Below are 14033 nucleotides of genomic sequence, written 5' to 3'. Positions count from 1 at the left end.
TGAAGCAGTGACTTTAATAAAGCTTAAAATGAAACAATAAAAGTGTAATATTCCTTTAAATTTCGTACTGGGGGTGTCTATAGTATGCCTGTAAAGGGACGCATGTTTCCCATGTTTAGAACAGTCTGACAACTGTATAAAATATGATAAAGGAACCGGTTTGTTCATTGCATCGCCAGCAAGTTGGGTAGAGTGGGTAGATTTTGGAAAGTTTATATGGTGTAAGGTACCATCTGTTTAATATCTTTTGGGCATTATCCCAATGTTCAATGCAGGATGATGCCTTAGTGCTCAGAATAATGGCCTTATACCATTGTTCCCAAGAAATAGATAGGGAAAGATCCTTTTCCCATTTCAGCATATTATTGGTTTTAACATATTTAGAGAATTCTGAGAAAAGTTTATAAAATAAGGATATTCCTTTCACAGGGGTTTAACTATTATGTTAACCTACTCCTAGCCTATAAAAGAGTTGGTGCTAAAAAACTTAGATATTTTGAAAGATTAATGGAATTTGATCTGGAATCGAGCATGAATATCCCATCAATAATCTGGAGGTACCTATTGAACAAATACGCTTGTGATTTATAATTTAATTTGAATTTCTCTTCTGAAACAGTTTTTTTTTTTTTTTAAGTCATGTGAATGGCACAGCACCAATCAGGGCTGGCCAGACACAGACTCACACAGAGAGCATACATTAGCAGAGTAATAGAACCCCCTTCTCCCAAGGATCTGTCCCTGCAGATGCCAAAAAACAGGGAAAGATCATGTGGCCACACAACAGTGCTGCAGGAATAAGGATCTTAGAGGATTAAAAAAAAAAAAATACAGTGGCACGACATATATGATTTATGTTAATGAACTATGGCAATTTATACGTCTCTGTTTAAGCGGGGTATAAACTATAAGAAAATCAGGAAAATATTACTTTGGTTTTCCTCGTTGTTTCACAAGTTGCAAGTGAGGAAAAAAATAATGTACGAAAATTCTCATATGACAAAGGCTTTTTTTGTTGTTGTTTGTTTATGATCATTCGTCTTTCTTTTTTGATTTTTCTCGTACAAAAATCGTAGGAAAACGCTACACATTTTGTTCCCGTACAAGAAATATTTTGGAGTTTGTCCCAGTGGCAGATGGTGGTAATTCTTTGGGGGGGGGGCATCAAACAGTACCACCACCCCCCGTTTTGTCGGGTCTGAAGCACTTACCCCTCAGGGGCAAATTAGGCCTCTTCTCTTTTCGGCTATTGATTCCCCGTTGTAACTCCTGGCAATGCTCTGCGACCCAAGACCACCCTATTTTGAACCCTTTTAGAGCCTCTGGCTCTTATCAGGTGCTTCCAAAAAACACCCCCGCCACTGTAATTCATGCTCCTGGTGTCCTGAAAGGGTCCAGATGCATGAATAAGGAGTGGCGCCGTGGATAGAGGGGGCAGCACCCGGGCGCCCCAATGGATGGGTTTGTCACTGGTTTGTCCCTTTGGAAATGTTGCCACTGGTTTGTCCCTTCGGAAATTTTAGTTTGCAAAGTCGTAATTGGATGTTAAAAGTTGTGTACACACTATACGAAAATCGAATTTGCCTTGATATGTAATTTTTCTTCCAATTTTATCATAGTGTGTACAGGACTTAGGTATCATTTTAAGGATAATATTTTTGCATAATGGTGTGCTGTGCATATGTTACTTGTTAACCTGCTGAACAGATATTCTGAGCTGGGCAAAAAACTTTCCCCTTCACAGGAACCAAATACAACTTCAGCAAATTCTAAACTTGTTTGAGCACTAAATGAACAGACATCTGAGTCCCTTGTTTGTTTGTATTTGATGTTATTTCAGAACATCTCTACTGTAGATAACCAGCAAGATCTCTCTCCAATGGTGTCCTTCCCCTCAGATGTTCTAGATATATTAGCTGCTTTATAAACATTAAAAGAATCCTAGCAAGCATTGTTTTAATATAAACTTGGCTCACAACGTAACACCACAATAACTTTATGAAGCACACATCCCTATTTGTGAAAACATGTATTTTATGGTGTCCCAATGGCTCTAATTGCAGGGTTCATTTTATGTACAGCTGTGGCCAAAGGTTTTAAGAATGACACAAATATTGATTTTCACAAAATCTGCTGCCTCAGTTTTCATAATGGCAATTTGTATATACTACAGAATGTTATGAAAAGTGATTAGATGAATTGTAATTAATTGCAAAGTCCCTTTTTGCCATGAAAATGAACTTAGTCCTGTGAAAACATTTCGACTGCATTTGTGAAGAAGGCTTTAGTCAAGAAAGACCAGCATGCACCAGGACCGTCTCTAATACCGCGTACACACGATCGGACATTCCGACAACAAAACCGTAGATTTTTTTCCAACGGATGTTGGCTCAAACTTGTCTTGCATACACATGGTCACACAAATGTTGTCAGAAATTCCGATCGGCAAGAACGCGCTGACGTACAAAACGTACAGCGGCACTATAAATAGGAAGTTCAATAACCAGTGCGCCTCCCTTTGGGCTCCTTCTGCTAATCTTGTGTTAGTAGAAGTTTGCTGAGAGATGATTCACGCTTTTCAGCCTTGTGCTTTTCAGTTTGTATCTGTTCTTCAGTTTGTGCTTGTGGGTTCGTTCCTGTCTTTCAGTGTGTGTTATCAGTTTGTATCTGTATTGCAGTGCGTTCTTGTCCGCTTGTTTCTGATTTTCAGATCGTTCTTCTTAGGTTCCTTCTGATTTTCAGTGCATTCTGTTTGTTCTGACCAGCTGACTGTTTTAAAACCATGTTGTGGGTATGTACTCATCGTAGAGTTCATGCTGTGCAGGGGCTTGGTGTTAGAGTTCTTTCTTTGATCCAAGTCCAGTCTATGAACAGGGTGAGGAGGAGTTCATGGACAAACAATTCTCTCACATGCCTTTGCTGTGGGAGATCCGGGAGAATAATCCTGATGATTTCAGGAATTATCTCCGGATGACTGACCCCGTTTTTCACTGTCTATTGGCTTTGCTGTCCCCTTATATTACCAAGCAGGACACCTGCATACGGCAAGCCATCACTCCCGAGCAGAGGCTGGTCGCCACCTTGTGGTACTTGCTGATGGGGAGAAGTCTGCAGGACATCAAGTTTTCGACTGGCATCTCCCCCCAGGCTCTGGGAATCATTATTCTAGAGACTTGTTCTGCCGTCATACAGGTACTGCAGAAGGACTATATTAAGGTAAGTTTTCTTCTTTAACCACTTTCAGACCGGACCATTTTGCTGGTAAATGACCAGAGGTCTTTTTACAATTTGGCACTGCGCTGCTTTAACTGGTAATTGCGCGGTCATGCAATGTTGTACCCAAACAAAATTTGCGTCCTTTTCTTCCCACAAATAGAGCTTTCTTTTGATGGTATTTGATTGCCTCTGCGATTTTTATTTTTTGCGATATAAATGGAAAAAGACCGCACATTTTGAAAAAAAATTATATTTTCTACTTTTTGTTATTAGAAAAATCCAATAAATTCAATTTTAGTCATACATTTAGGCCAAAATGTATTCAGCCACATGTCTTTGGTAAAAAAAAAGTCAATAACTGTATATTTATTGGTTTGCGCAAAAGTTGTCACATCTACAAACTAAGGTACGTTTTCTGGAATTTACGCAGCTTTTAGTTTACGACTGCCTATCTCAGTTCTTGAGGTGCTAAAATGGCAGGGCAGTACAAAACCCCCCCAAATGACCCCATTTTGGAAAGTAGACCCCCTAAGGAAATTGATAAGTGGCATGTTGAGCCCATTGAATATTTTATTTTTTTGCCTCAAGCGATTGAATAATGACAAAAAAATAATTTTTTTTTTTTTACACAAAGTTGTCACTAAATGATATATTGCTCACACATGCTATGGGCATATGTGAAATGACACCCCAAAATAAATTCTGCTGCTTCTCCTGAGTACGGGGATACCACACGTGTGGGATTTTTTGGGAGCCTAGCCGCGTACGGGGCCCCGAAAGCCAAGAACCGCCTTCAGGTTTTCTAAGGGCGTAAATATTTGACTTCACTCCTCACTACCTATTACAGTTTTGAAGGCCATAAAATGCCAAGATGGCACAAAACCCCCACAAATGACCCCATTTTAGAAAGTAGACACCCCAAGCTATTTGCTGAGAGGCATTTTGAGTCCATGGAATATTTTATATTTTGCCACAAGTTGCGGGAAAATTACAAACTTTAATTTTTTTTTATTTTTTTTTCACAAAGTTGTCACTAAATGATATATTGCTCACACATGCTATGGGCATATGTGAAATAACACCCCAAAATAAATTCTGCTGCTTCTCCTGAGTACGGGGATACCACATATGTGGGACTTTTTGGGAGCCTAGCCACGTACGGGGCCCCGAAAACCAAGAACCGCCTTCAGGTTTTCTAAGGGCGTAAATATTTGACTTCACTCCTCACTACCTATTACAGTTTTGAAGGCCATAAAATGCCAAGATGGCACAAAACCCCCACAAATGACCCCATTTTAGAAAGTAGACACCCCAAGCTATTTGCTGAGAGGCATGTTGAGTCCATGGAATATTTTATATTTTGCCACAAGTTGCGGAAAAATTACAAACTTTTTTTTTTTTTTTTTTTTTTCACAAAGTTGTCACTAAATGATATATTGCTCACGCATGCCATGGGCATATGTGAAATGACACCCCAAAATAAATTCTGCTGCTTCTCCTGAGTACGGGGATACCACATATGTGGGACTTTTTGGGAGCCTAGCCGCGTACGGGGCCCCGAAAACCAAGCACCGCCTTCAGGCTTTCTAAGGGCGTTACAGTTTTGAAGGCCATAAAATGCCAAGATGGCACAAACCCCCCCCAAATGACCCCATTTTGGAAAGTAGACACCCCTAAATTTAGGGGTACACTAGTGAGACTAGGTAATAAATGGCGGGTGCCCTGAAACTATAAAAAAAATAACAAACCAACCAGCGTCACCTGTAACAGTTATATGGTGATCACTGGTGAAAGGGTTAACTAGGGGGCAATCAGGGGGCTTTATGCGGTAGTATATGGGGGTCCCTGGCGCTATAAAAAGCTGCGGCGAACCTAAATACCTACCTGCCTAACTAGCGTCACCTGTGACACTAATACAGTGATCAGAAAAACGATCGCTTATTAGGCTGGGTTCACACTGGAGCGATGTGGGAACGCCACGAATGCGCGGCGGGTTCCCGCATCACATGCCTCCCGGCGGCAGTTCACACTGCCCTATGCGAACTGCTGGGAGTGTCAGTGAAATGTTAATGACACCCCCAGATCAGTTCGCATATCGCAGTGCGATCTGCAAACTCGGATTGCATGGTGTGAACACCCATGCGATCCGATTCTGCTGCGGACCAAAAAAAGGGTCCCGTGCGAGTTTGCGGCGGGTGCGGCGGGTGCGACACGAATTCAGCCATACTATCTGTATGGCTGAACTCGAATCGCACAGAGATCGGATGTGATTTGCACTGCAGTGCGGTGCGAATCACATCCGTTCTCATAAACCGCTGCAATGTGAACCCAGCCTTAGTGACACTGGCGACGGGGGGTGATCACGGGGTTAAACCTTTATTGGGGGGGTTAGGGGGGTACCTTAGAACTAAAGGAGGCTAACCCTAACTGCCCTAACAGTTATTACAGTCACAAATGACACCCGCCGGGTGATCAGGGGGTTAAACCTTTATTAGGTAATAAATGGCGGGTGCCCTGAAACTATAAAAAAATAACTAACCAACCAGCGTCACCTGTAACAGTTATATGGTGATCACTGGTGAAAGGGTTAACTAGGGGGCAATCAGGGGGCTTTATGCGGTAGTATATGGGGGTCCCTGGCGCTATAAAAAGTTGCGGCGAACCTAAATACCTACCTGCCTAACTAGCGTCACCTGTGACACTAATACAGCGATCAGAAAAATGATCGCTTATTAGGCTGGGTTCACACTGGAGCGATGCGGGAACGCCACGAATCCGCGGCGGGTTCCCGCATCGCATGCCTCCCGGCGGCAGTTCACACTGCCCTATGCGAACTGCTGGGAGTGTCAGTGAAATAATGACACCCCCAGATCAGTTCGCATATCGCAGTGCGATCTGCAAACTCGGATCGCATGGTGTGAACACCCATGCGATCCGATTCTGCTGCGGACCAAAAAAAGTGTCCCGTGCGAGTTTGCGGCGGGTGCGGCGGGTGCGACACGAATTCAGCCATACTATCTGTATGGCTGAACTCGAATCGCACAGAGATCGGATGTGATTTGCACTGCAGTGCGGTGCGAATCACATCCGTTCTCAAACCGCTGCAATGTGAACCCAGCCTTAGTGACACTGGCGACGGGGGGTGATCACGGGGTTAAACCTTTATTGGGGGGGTTAGGGGGGTACATTAGAACTAAAGGGGGCTAACCCTAACTGCCCTAACAGTTATTACAGTCACAAATGACACCAATGCGAAAAAAAAAAAAAAAAGCAATTGGTGTCACTGTGACTGGGGGGGCAGGGGTAATTGGGGGGGTAAAGGGGGGTAAAGGGGGGGTGTGAGTGTGCCTGGCATGTTCTACTGTATGTGTGGTGTGTTGGTGCAACTCACCGAACCTCTCTCCTCGGTGCCGGAACGAAAAATACCGACACGGAGGAGAGAATACATCACTTCCTCTCCTGTGTTTACATTACAGGAGAGGAAGTGATGTCACGGAGGATTTCCATTCGTCGAGAGCGATCGCGAGGGGGTGGCCATGAATGAATGGCCGCCCCCTCATCCCGGATCGCTCTCGAAGGAATGCCGACCGCCGCAGGCACCGGGGGGGGGCCCGATCGGGCCCCCCACCCGCGGGCAGGCAGGGACTTATATATACGCCCATATGCCTGCCCGTGCCATTCTGCCGACGTATATCGTCGTGCGGCGGTCGGCAAGTGGTTAATATCACTTTCTATGTATTTAATGTTTGTTAATGTATTGTATTTATTTCATCATTCCCTAATTACCATAATTGTAATATGCTGTGAATTTCCTTTTTTTCCTCATGCATGCTGGAAGCTTTTAAAGTTCCTTTTTTTCTCCTTCATGCATATTTTCCTTCACTAATCTCCCACTATTTGTGTATTTTGTCAGCTCCATTGTAGTGCTTACCCTAAACACCCTTAAATTCAGGCAGAGTGCAAGAGGCTTTTTTTGGGGGGCCAAAACTAATTTGGGACCCTCCCTCCCCCCAACCGCTAAGTCAGCCAATACCAATCCTGACTTTGCCAAACCCATACACACTATACCCACCTCTTTTGTGGTCCGGTTTATGGATAAATTCACCAAAGAATGTAGTAGACATGTGCAGAGTAAAATATTTCGTTTCGGAATTTCGTTTTCGTCTGAAAACTTAATTTATTTAGTTACTCCCGAAATTCGTTTTTATTTATTTCGTTTTTCGTTCAAAAATTGCATTCGTCCGAAAATCCACATGAATCACGGTCGAATCTGTCTTTGAAGGCTTATGGTGTCTGTCGAATGTATAAAGAAGATTCGACGGAGCTAGTATATAGCATACTTTAGAACCCTATTAAAGTCTATGGGACTCCAACATTCAAAATCTAAAGTGCTCATTTTAAAGGCTAATTTGCAAGTTACTGTCCTAAAAAGTGTTTGGGGACCTGTGTCCTGCCCCAGGGGACATGGATCAATGCAAAAAAAGTTTTAAAAACAGCCGTTTTTTCGGGAGCAGTGATTTTAATAATGATTAAAGTGAAACAATAAAAGTGTAATATTTCTTTAAATTTCGTAGGGGGGGGTTGTCTATAGTATGCCTGTGAAGGGGCGCATGTTTCCCGTGCTTAGAATTGTCCCTGCACAAAGTGTCATTTATGCAGGAAAAAAAGTCCTTTAAAATCACTCGCAGCTATTATGAATTGTCGGCTCCCGTAATACAGAGAACACTCATTGAAAGTCATTGACAAAAAAATAAATAAATAAATTTAAAAAAAAAAGCGTGGGGGTCCCCCAAATTCAATTACCAGGCCCTTCAGGTCTGGTATGGATATTAAGGGGAACCCTGCCTCAAATTTAAGAAAAAATTTGACGTGGGGTTCCCCCTAAATATCCATAACCAGACCCTTCAGGTCTGGTATGGATATTAAGGGGAACCCCGCGTCAAATTTAAAAAAAAATTGATGTGGGGTTCCCCCTAAAAATCCATACCAGACCCTTTATCCGAGCACGCAACCTGGCAGGCCGCAGGAAAAGAGGGGGGGACGAGAGAGCGGCCCCCCCCTCCCTCCTGAACCGTACCAGGCCACATGCCCTCAACATTGGGAGGATGCTTTGGGGGTCTGTGACCCCTCAAAGCACCTTGTCCCCATGTTGATGAGGACAAGGGCCTCATCCCCACAACCCTGGCCGGTGGTTGTGGAGGTCTGCGGGCGGGGGGCTTATCAGAATCTGGAAGCCCCCTTTAACAAGGGGACCCCCAGATCCCGCCCCCCCCCCTGTTTGAAATGGTAAGGGGGTACAAAAGTACCCGTACCATTTCACAAAGAAAGTGTAAAAAATGGTTAAATAAAACAAACACACTTTTGAAAAATTCCTTTATTAAAAATAAAAAAATAAAAAAAAGATTCCAGCGGCGGTAATCCACTCTTGCTATCCAGCGACGGACGGTCATCTCTCCAGCGATGTCTCATCTCATCCAGCGCAGCGATCCAGCCTTCTGTCTCCGTGGAGGAGACACTGCAAGGATTCCGGCGGCTGACGTTTCTTATATACGGAGGGCGGGGCCACCCGTCACCTGACCCCGCCCCCCTCTGACGCAAGGGGAAACCCGGGGTTCCCCGTGACGTATAGGTGACCCCGCCCCCCTCTGATGTAACGGAAACCTGCCTGTGTTACATCAGAGGGGTGCGGGTCACCCCTACGTCACAGGGAACCCCGGGTTTCCCCTTGCGTCAGAGGGGGGCGGGGTCAGGTGACGGGTGGCCCCGCCCTCCGTATATAAGAAACGTCAGCCGCCGGAATCCTTGCAGTGTCTCCTCCACGGAGACAGAAGAAGGATGGAGGATTCGCTGCGCTGGATGAGATGAGACATCGCTGGAGAGATGACCGTCCGTCGCTGGATAGCAAGAGTGGATTACCGCCGCTGGAATCTTTTTTTTATTTTTTTATTTTTAATAAAGGAATTTTTCAAAAGTGTGTTTGTTTTATTTAACCATTTTTTACACTTTCTTTGTGAAATGGTAGGGGTACTTTTGTACCCCCTTACCATTTCAAACAGGGGGGGGGCGGGATCTGGGGGTCTCCTTGTTAAAGGGGGCTTCCAGATTCTGATAAGCCCCCCGCTCGCAGACCTCCACAACCACCGGCCAGGGTTGTGGGGATGAGGCCCTTGTCTTCATCAACATGGGGACAAGGTGCTTTGAGGGGTCACAGACCCCCAAAGCATCCTCCCAATGTTGAGGGCATGTGGCCTGGTACGGTTCAGGAGGGAGGGGGGGCCGCTCTCTCGTCCCCCCCTCTTTTCCTGCGGCCTGCCAGGTTGCGTGCTCGGATAAAGGGTCTGGTATGGATTTTTAGGGGGAACCCCACGTCAATTTTTTTTTTACCGTATATACTCGAGTATAGGCCGACCCGAATATAAGCCGAGGCCCCCAATTTACCCCCAAAAAAACTGGCAAACTTATTGACTCGTGTATAAGCCGAGGGTGAGACATGCCTGTCCATCCCTGTGTGTGTGTCCGTCCATCCCTGTGTGTCCGTCCATCCCTGTGTGTCCGTCCATCCATCCCTGTGTGTGTCCATCCATCCATCCATCCCTGTGTGTGTGTGTCTCCATCCATCCATCCATCCATCCCTGTGTGTGTGTGTCTCCATCCATCCATCCATCCATCCCTGTGTGTGTGTGTCTCCATCCATCCATCCATCCCTGTGTGTGTGTGTATCCATCCATCCCTGTGTGTGTGTGTGTCTCCATCCATCCATCCATCCGTGTGTGTGTGTCTCCATCCGTGTGTGTGTGTGTGTGTGTGTGTGTGTGTGTGTGTGTGTGTGTGTGTGTGTGTGTGTGTGTGTGTGTCCAGCCTACCTGCACCTACACCCGCAGCAGATCGCAAAACGCAGTGCGGAAATGAATAGGGTTTGCAGTGTTAGCTGCATGGCAATATAGTGTGAACCAGGGCTGAGGACCCATTCACTTTGGCAGGGAAAAGGGAATAGTTGAGTCGCAGATTTATTCCCGCTGGCCACCCACACAGAGAAGACCATCCAGCAGCCACTTTGCGTCATAGCCACGACAAAAATCCCATCATGTTTAGTGGGCAGTACAGGTGTGTGTGTGTGTGTGTGTGTGTGTGTGTGTGTGTGTGTGTGTGTGTGTGTGTGTGTGTGTGTGTGTGTGTGTGTGTGTGTGTGTGTGTGTGTGTCCAGCCTACCTGTGTCCCGAGCCTTTGTCCCGAGCCTCCGTCCCGTGTCGTGCCTTGCCTTCGTCCCGTCCCGTCCCGTGCCGTGCCTTGCCTTGCCTCCGTCCCGTGCCCTCTTCGTCGGCGGCCATTGTAAAATTCAAAAGCCGCGCCTCCTCCTTCGCCTGTGATAGGCGGAACACTGAATTTCCCAGCAGCCTGTGTTCCGCCTATCACGGACGTCGTATCATCCTCGTCCGTAGTACGAGGATGAGACGATGCCCGTGATAGGCGGAACACAGGCTGCTGGGAAATTCAGTGTTCCGCCTATCACAGGCGAAGGCGGAGCCGGAGGCGCGGCTTTTGAATCATAGAATGGCCGCTGTCTGTCTGCTCGACACGCTGATCGAGCGGGCAGACAGCGATGACTCGAGTATAAGCCGAGGGGGGCACTTTCAGCCTCAAAAAAGAGGCTGAAAATCTCGGCTTATACTCGAGTATATACGGTAATTTGACGCGGGGTTCAACTTAATATCCATACCAGACCTGAAGGGTCTGGTTATGGATATTTAGGGGGAACCCCACGTCAAATTTTTTCTTAAATTTGAGGCAGGGTTCCCCTTAATATCCATACCAGACCTGAAGGGCCTGGTAATTGAATTTGGGGGACCCCCACGCTTTTTTTATTTATTTATTTATTTATTTTTTTATCAATGACTTTCAATGAGTGTTCTCTGTATTACGGGAGCCGACAATTCATTATAGCTGCGAGTGATTTTAAAGGACTTTTTTTCCTGCATAAATGACACTTTGTGCAGGGACAATTCTAAGCACAGGAAACATGCGCCCCTTCACAGGCATACTATAGACAACCCCCCCCCCCCTACGAAATTTAAAGGAATATTACACTTTTATTGTTTCACTTTAATCATTATTAAAATCACTGCTCCCGAAAAAACGGCCGTTTTTAAAACTTTTTTTTGCATTGATCCATGTCCCCTGGGGCAGGACCCGGGTCCCCAAACACTTTTTAGGACAGTATCTTGCAGAATCTTTTCTCTCTGTCAAATCTCTTTTCTCTGTCGAATATTTTCTCTATATAATCTTGGACTAATAGAGGTAAGGTTAGGCACATTCGAACACAGGTTCTATAGACACAGATTGTTGTCAGAGTCATGTCGAATCTCCTATTCTATATCGAACTGTTGTAACAATGAAAATGAAAATAAAGCATTTATTTATGTCGGATCTTTCGTTTTTTTGGATTTTGTGCTTTCGTTATCGTTTGTCAAAACGAAAATAGCTGAAATTCGGACGAAAATGCATTCGGACGAAAACGAATGCACATGTCTAGAATGTAGTGCATGCCTGAATAATTTCAAATGGTACTGTTTAAAGTTTTGTTCTCCTATCATCTTGACAGGTAATTTCAGAATGTAAAAATGTGCTTCAATTTGTACAGTGTGTATTCCTATTTTTGGATTATGACACTTCTTACCTGTCCAGTGTGGTGCCAATAATGTAATAAGGAGGGGCTGGTCAAAGTAATCCACATTATTTATGCATTCAGCTCTCAATGAAGTGGAGAGGGTTACCGTATATACTCGAGTATAAGCCGAGATTTTCAGCCTCTTTTTTGAGGCTGAAAGTGCCCCCCTCGGCTTATACTCGAGTCATCGCTGTCTGCCCGCTCGATCAGCGTGTCGAGCAGACAGACAGCGGCCATTCTATTCAAAAGCCGCGCCTCCGGCTCCGCCTTCGCCTGTGATAGGCGGAACACTGAATTTCCCAGCAGCCTGTGTTCCGCCTATCACGGACATCGTATCATCCTCGTACTACGGACGAGGATGATACGACGTCTGTGATAGGCGGAACACAGGCTGCTGGGAAATTCAGTGTTCCGCCTATCACAGGCGAAGGCGGCGGCGCAGCTTTTGAATTTTACAATGGCCGCCGACTAGGAGGGCACGGGACGGAGGCAAGGCAAGGCACGGCACGGCACGGGACGGGACGGGACGGGGGCAAGGCAAGGCACGACACGGGACGGATGCAAGGCAAGGCACGGCACGGGACGGAGGCAAGGAGGCAAGGCACGGGACGGAGGCTCGGGACAAAGGTAGGCTGGACACACACACACACACACACACACACACACACACACAGGGATGGATGGATGGATGGATGGAGACACACACACACAGGGATGGATGGATGGATGGACACACACACACACAGGGATGGATGGACGGACACACAGGGATGGACGGACACACAGGGATGGACGGACACACAGGGATGGACGGACACACACACAGGGATGGACAGGCATGTCTCACCCTCGGCTTATACACGAGTCAATAAGTTTGCCAGTTTTTTTGGGGGTAAATTGGGGGCCTCGGCTTATATTCGGGTCGGCCTATACTCGAGTATATACGGTACCTGTTCAAAATACCCCCCCTCCCCCTAAATTTTTTACAATGGGCCATCAGAGGGGGTGAGGAATCTGATAAGTGGACCTTATACTTTTGTCTTTAAATACTCATTTCAATAAATGGTATACTTATGTTGGCTAAGAATGTTTGTGTCTAATATGCTTGCAATGTTATGTGCAAAAGTAATATTTTTTTTTCTTGTTTGACTCCACAGTTTCCTTCAAACCCACAGGAATGGCAGCCTGTGGCATTCCAATGTGCTCAGCAGTTGGACTTCCCTAACTGCAGAGGCGCAATTGATGGGAAGCATGTTTACATTGTGCCACCTCCCAACTTGGGGTCATACTATTATAATTATAAGGGGTTTAATAGTATTGTGCTGTTGGCGGTGGTGTCATTGACATACGAGTTTTTGTATGTGAACGTGGGGGAGAATGGCCGGATGTCGTATGGGGGAGTCATCACCCAGAGAGTGTTCTACAGACGGCTCTAGAAGGGCAGCTTGGGCTTGCCACTTGCAAAAGACAATGTGGCTGGTCTTCCTTTTGTATTCGTCGCTGATGAAGCATTTGGGCTGGGAGACCATCTGATGCGCCCATTCCCCATGAGGACCCTCACCCTGGACCTGAGGGTTTTTAACTACCGGCTGGCCAGAGCCAGCAGAGTTGTGGAGAATGTGTTTGGAATAATGGCCAGCCGGTCCCACCTATTTCTGACAGCAATCCACATGGCGGACTATAAACTGAACCATATTGTGCTTGCCTACTGCATTCTCCACAATAACCTCAGAAAAAAAAATCAAAAAACGATGTGGCCTCAGTTGGGGCTGATGCCGGATTTTAAAATACAACTCTGATGGCACTTGAACCTCGCCATCCTGGCTTGCCCCCCAAAGCGCTTGTGAAGTTAGACAGAAGTACTTTGCGGGTAGGGGGGCCATTGATCTACCAGCCAATGTGTGAAACATTTTTTAAATAAATATTTTTTGATAAACTGAACTAATATTTCCTTTGATTTACTGCATGTGTTTCTTTTAGCTGTCTCCTAGGTTCTCCAATGTTATTTTTTGGCCATTTTGTTCAATAATGAAAATTTCTTTGATACATAAGGCGACAATCTCTTCAAACTAACTATTATTATGTTGTGGGTGCGCCACACACACATTGTTTTTGTTGTTAGTGTATGTAATGCATTAATGTTAAAAATAAT

This window comes from Lithobates pipiens, unplaced genomic scaffold (assembly GCF_037356315.1).
Source record: "Lithobates pipiens isolate NorthernLeopardFrog02 unplaced genomic scaffold, aLitPip1_a1.2 Scaffold_23, whole genome shotgun sequence".
Lineage (NCBI taxonomy): Eukaryota > Metazoa > Chordata > Amphibia > Anura > Ranidae > Lithobates > Lithobates pipiens.
The sequence above is the reverse complement of the archived record's forward strand: the minus strand, read 5'-3'. Positions refer to the sequence as shown.